Here is a 6,000-nt window from a genome sequence, read left to right as displayed (position 1 = left end):
GCAAGTCATATTTTACTTGTACAACTAAACTCCCTTGACCGAGGACCCTGTACATGTGGTAAGGTCAAGGATTCGACCTTGAGAACACTGGGAAACTCAACTTCTCTCTTATATGCAAGAGTAAGAGAACTAATGAATCTCATAATCACTTTTGCTTAATCTTTCCAAAGAGCTGAGATGAGACCTAAGAACCTGGGACTTTTCTTCATTCTGAGAATCCCCAATATTTGATCCCTGAGCCCAACAGGCCACCACTCCATTATGAAGAGAGGACCCCATCTACAAACTTATTTACTCATGAAAGTATAAAGGAAAGAACCTAGACTCAGCCACAGGACCCCTGGCTTAGTGACGTGACAATAGTAAACTGTGTATGGGCCAGCTTCTCCTCATGTACGAAGTGACCAGGGGCTGTAAGGAGATAATGCATGTGGACGCCATGCCCAGGAGGAGAGGACACACCAAGGTAGGAGGCACTTCAGAGAATATGGTGGGCTGAATAACGGCCCCTGAAGACATCCCCGTCCCAATACCTGGAACCTGTGAACATTATCATATATAGCAAAAGGGACTTTGATTAAGTTTGGGTATTGAGCTGGGGACATTATTGGCTTTAACTAGGTGGGTCCTAAATGTCATTACAAGTGTCCTTACAAAGGGGGGAGGGCAAAGAGAAGTTTGATTATCAAAGTCAATGTCATGACCCAAGCCAGTGGCTACAGTGAAGTGATAAGCCAAGAAATGCCACGGAATGCTGGCAGCCACTAGAAGGGGGATTGAGGCAAGGGTCGATTCTCTCCTGCAGCTTCCAGAAGAAACCATCCCCACTAACACCTTGATTTTAGCCCTAGAAGACTCATTGCTGACTTCTGACATCCAGAACAGTTGCAGAATAAACTTGTGTTGTTTTAAGCCACTACATTTCATACAAATTTGTTACAGCAGCAAAAGGAAACTAATACAGTGTGTTGTGGTCTGGCTCTCTGTTCAAATGCTTTAAAGACTGACATACTTATTATTTTTAGAGAGGGAAGAGGGCAGAGGGAGAGAGAGAGAGAGAGATCCTCCAACGCACACCCCACTGAGCATGGAGCTTGACGCGGGGTTCGGTCTCACAACCCCAAGATGATGCCCTGAGCTGAAACCAAGAGTTGGATGCTTCACTGAATGGGCCACCCAGACACGGCCCTCTGCTCAAATTCTTGAGAGGAATTCACAACAGTAATAAAGAGGAGAGACAGATGAGGAAAAACCCTTAGTGCTGCCTGTAAGATGGTCGGCCAGGCCAAACAATCACCCAGATATTCATCTGCTGGTCCACATGGTGAGCAGGCGTGTGTGTGCACAGCCACTGTGTGAGTCGACAGAAGGAAGCGCGGCGGCTCTGAGGAAGGGACTGGCGTGGGTGTGTGTGAGTTAACAGTAAAAACACAGTGAAGAGAAACCTTGCCTCTGACCAATCCTGTGGCTTTGGGCCAGTCACAGCCTCTCTAGATCTTGGTTTCATCTTATTTTTTAAAAAAGATTTATGTATTTATTTTGAGGGGGGAGGGGCAGAGGGACAGAATCTCCAGGACAGTCCCCACTGAACTGGGGCTGCACGGTTCGACCTCAGGACCCAAGAAATCACAACCTGAGCTGAAACCAAGAGTCAGGCACTCAACTGACTGAGCCACCCGAGCACCCCTCGTTGTCCTTTAAAAGTAAGGGCTACACTGTAGATGAAGTTCGTATTTTTAAGTGTCTTGGTTGCTACAGGAACTTCCCTAAATACTCATAGTAACCCGACACCTCTTGTTATTTCCACTTCAGAAGTGGGGAGCTGGGCCCCAAGTCCACCAGACCTGCCAACATCCATACCGGTCTGCCTGCAGCTGCCACATTCATGCCCCTGTACCCAGTGCCCCCCATACTCAGTCTCTACACTGCCCCCCGACCTTGAACGTCCCTGGCTCTCCCTACTTTTGCCCAAACTGATCCTCTGGCCCAAATATGCCTCCCTAACCTTTGCTTGTTGAAGTTCATCACTTAAAACCCAAGTTAAAACTTGCTTGAATCTCTTTTCTAGAGTTTATTTAAGACTGTTTTGCAGAGAAACGTCATGTAGGTGTTTAACTTCCCAATCACATTACAAGGTTGGAGGGTGATTCCCCCTTGTGTCCTCCCAGCACCACACACAGCAGTCCCTGCCCCCACAGGACATGCTCATTATCTGGTGAATTACATGCACAGCCATCAGGACTGGGAATCAGAGTGCCTAACGTCTAGACTCCACAACTTCTTCTTTGGGTGTTATGCTGCTCAGTGAATTCATGGTCTTTGCCACTCCCTCCCCTGATCCCAAGGCTCCTGTTACTGATTTACTTTGGAGGGGGTGTGTGTGTGTATGTGTGATGAATAGGTCGGGGGAGAGTCAAAGGCAGCATATGGCAAAAAGCACCAAACATATTTATGGGAATGTAAGGGAATATCCAATTTACTGTTCCAATTGTGAAACTACGAACTGCTTCTTTTCCTCTAAATGAGTGTTTTTTATGGAAAGAATATGGACCACTGGAAATGAGTGAAAGAAGAGCAAGTGTTACAACTTCTCACAACTCCAGTGAGAGTACGGTACACACTGAATGGAAAGTTGGAGAGGGAGGTGTGTGCCCTCCTGGTAGCCAGAACATCCCAGGCAACTATCTCTTCCAGTCAGACAAGGAAAAAAATCCCACAGGGGATTCCGGGTTGCAAGGGTTGAGCACAGGTCCTGGGGGAACCATGGAGAACATTCTTTTATGGGGTTCACTATGACTCTTACAAGAATGTACAGGGTACTTCCATTCTGACAGCCTAGTGTACTTGGACCAACCTTCTCAAGGAAAACAACAACAACAACAAAATGGCAGGTTATTTTTTAACCGTCTTGAGATGCATTCAAGAACACACAGTAAAGTAGGGATGCCACAGAGATTGAAATCCAAGGGGAAAATGTAAAGAAGGACAAGCAGAGCCCTGAAGCTGACGTTCTCTCTGAAAACGTTTGCCCAACCCCCACTCACCATTAGTTTTAGATTCCGTACCTCATAAGACATGGAGAACAGTAGACAGCCTGACAGGACACAGGTTTGGGAAGACTAACAGAAGACTCTAAGTGAAGCTGGAAACCCAAAGGGTTACAGTCTCAGTAAAGAGTAAACTAGAAATCCCCCCACCTAAGAAGATGAAGAAAAATCAATGCTCTCAAACCTATGATGTGGGTAACGGAAAAATTCTCCCCCCATTTTTTTAACCCTTAGCCAACCCTCATGAGTGTTTGAAGTCCAGGTTCGTACTACCAGAATTGTCTGAGAAATCATAAAGCAGAAATCGAATTAGAAAATAAGCCCAGGTGGGCAGTGTACCCTATCACCTGGCAAAATATTTATATCCTCTCTGAAGGTACCCATCTTCAACCCAGGTCTCAAATAATCCCCACAGATATGCTCTAAAAAATATAAACTCAGAGTTCAGGTACATAAATCCACATGAAAACAAAGCACCATGAGTGAGAGCCGGTAAGAACAACACTAGATCAATCAGACTTGTCAAAATTTCAGCTGCTGGGCTTACTGGGCACAGATTATAAAATAAGTCTGCTCAATATGCTTAAAGAAATAAAGTAAGAACTGTAGGAGTTTTTTTACCATAGTAAAAAAAAATACCCTGTACATTGGGACCCAGCAGGTGTGCACACTCATGCACATTCATTTAAATATAACCCCATTGCCAGGCCACGCAATTTAAGGAGGTGCTGTTCATATCACAGCAACAGCCCTGACACCTAAGTACTGTGCAGAGCGGGGTGTGTGTGTGGACGGGAGAGTATACAGAGACATCCATGGATAAACTCAAACAAGTGTCTTAGTAAACAATACCTGTACTTTAAACAATCCTTATCCTTCCTATGTGGGGTATGTTCTAATACAGTCAACACGATTTTATCCCAAATGCTGTTCAGGAAGGGAGCCAGCATTCCCCGTTAGCAAAACACTCTTGCAGATGTGCACCCAAAAACAGGCAAAAAATGTTAAGGAGCACGTTGCTTTATAATAATCCCCAAACAGGCACAGCTGAATGTGCGTCGACAGAATGAGTAAAAATATCGTGTTCTGTTCTCCTGCTACAATACTGCAGCTCCTCAGTGGAAATGAATAAGCTGCAACTACGTGTGACCACAGCAATGGCTCCCAGGGGGACGATGCTGAGGGACAAAGTCTTAGAAGATGCCAGCAGTCTACGCTCAACTATTTCAAACAAAGTAAGCTGTTAAATATCATCCTATGGCCTGTGTTCCATCCAAAGCTTATTGGCCTCAATTAATTTAGATCACAAGGAAGTGACTAAAAGGAGACAATTGTACTTACAAAGCTGCAGACACGTGAGATACTAAGTCCCCAGATGGAATTCTCTAGGGGTTCCCTGCCAACACGGAGAACTTCCTCAGCTCCAGTCCTCGCGAGCAGTGGTCTTTGTTCCCATTACATCCTCAGCACCCGCAAGGCCTGGCACTTAGCATACACTCATTTACTACCTGGTGGAAGACAGAAAGAAATGGATGGGAGGAAGGGAGGCAAGACAGCACAGATTGTGTCCCCGGCGTTGGCATTTGTAAGCCTTAAATTTCTACCTAAAGTCTGTGGAGATGCAAATCCTGAGACAGAGTCCAGGCTGCAAGCTTCAGAATCACAGGCAAATCTACCCCACACTGGGAATCTGCTTTCTCCACTTTAAAGGAGAACAAACTCCGCTGGGGTGGGGGGGGCGGGGAGGAGGGAGGCACGGGTGTAGCAGTGCTCGGGGCCCATGGCTGGTCACCTACTAAAACTTCATGTAAATGCTCATTGGTCCCCCTCGTGCTTTGGCCCTGAGGTCTCAGACCTCCCTGTAAACATGTTTCTGGATCATTTGCCTGTGGAGGCCTCTAGGGCCATAAACCTATCCCCCTTCTGCTGGCTGAACCCCTGACTGGCAGACAAGCCCTTCTCCTACAATCAGAGATAAGGATACAGAAAGGGTGTTGACAACAAGCCTCACCTGCCTCACGGGAGCAGGCGGGCTCTCAATTGCTGAATGAGTGTGAATGAAACCGGTGATGAGGTGAGGAGACCTGCTTACCCGGGGGGCACAGCCAGGTCACCAGGGGACCCAGGTCAAGAAATTGAGAGGGCCCTGGGGGCTGGGGGCTGGGCTGGAATCCAAACCCATTCATTTCTTTCGGAGAAAGGCCTTCACCTGGGCTACTCACTGACGATTTCCTCTCCCTCCTCATCCCCCAGCCTAAACATTCGGAGGTTCAGGAATTTCATCCAGCCTGGGCCAAGCTGCATTCAGCGGGCAGGTGGGCTTTCCACCCACACAGCAGAGCCCATGTCAGAAGGATGGGGGCCGCCCTCCCAGTGCCACACCTGTAGAAGCCCACACTGCCCCCTCAGGCTGTCCGCCCTCAGAGACACTGTTGGGACACTCGCCCTGCCACTCCTGCCCTCCACCGGTCAGCCCTAGCCCCAGGTCAGCACTCGTGCTTCTGACCTAAAGGGCCATGAGCTGCAACACAGTTGAGAGGCTTCTAGGACACCAATGGGACCCAGGCTGCAGGGGGGTGGAGGGCATGGCAGCAGCACCAACAGCTGGAGCCTGAAGCCTCCAGGAATGGGGAGTGTGGAGGCCCTTGGTAGGTTTAGTTGGCACTGACCCCCCTGAAGGGTCAAAGGGGACACCACCGTAATGGAAAATAAAAGTAAAAGAACAAATGCTAAAAGCTGCATGTTCTTGGATGATCATTACGTGCCCGGTGCTTTATATGCATGGCTCCCTTTAATTCTTGCAATACTATAGGAGTAGGTACTAGGATTATCCGCCGGCTACTGGGGTACACAAAGTTTCACAAAGTTGCACCATAGTAAGGCACACAGGGCTGCTCTCATGCACCCAGGGTGTCTGACTCCAGAACCCACTCTCCTTACCACATCGCTCTTC

The sequence above is a fragment of the Enhydra lutris genome, unplaced genomic scaffold (genome assembly GCF_002288905.1).
Source record: "Enhydra lutris kenyoni isolate GAN:26980312 unplaced genomic scaffold, ASM228890v2 scaffoldscaffold25, whole genome shotgun sequence".
In the NCBI taxonomy this organism is placed as follows: Eukaryota; Metazoa; Chordata; class Mammalia; order Carnivora; family Mustelidae; genus Enhydra; species Enhydra lutris.
The sequence above is the reverse complement of the archived record's forward strand: the minus strand, read 5'-3'. Positions refer to the sequence as shown.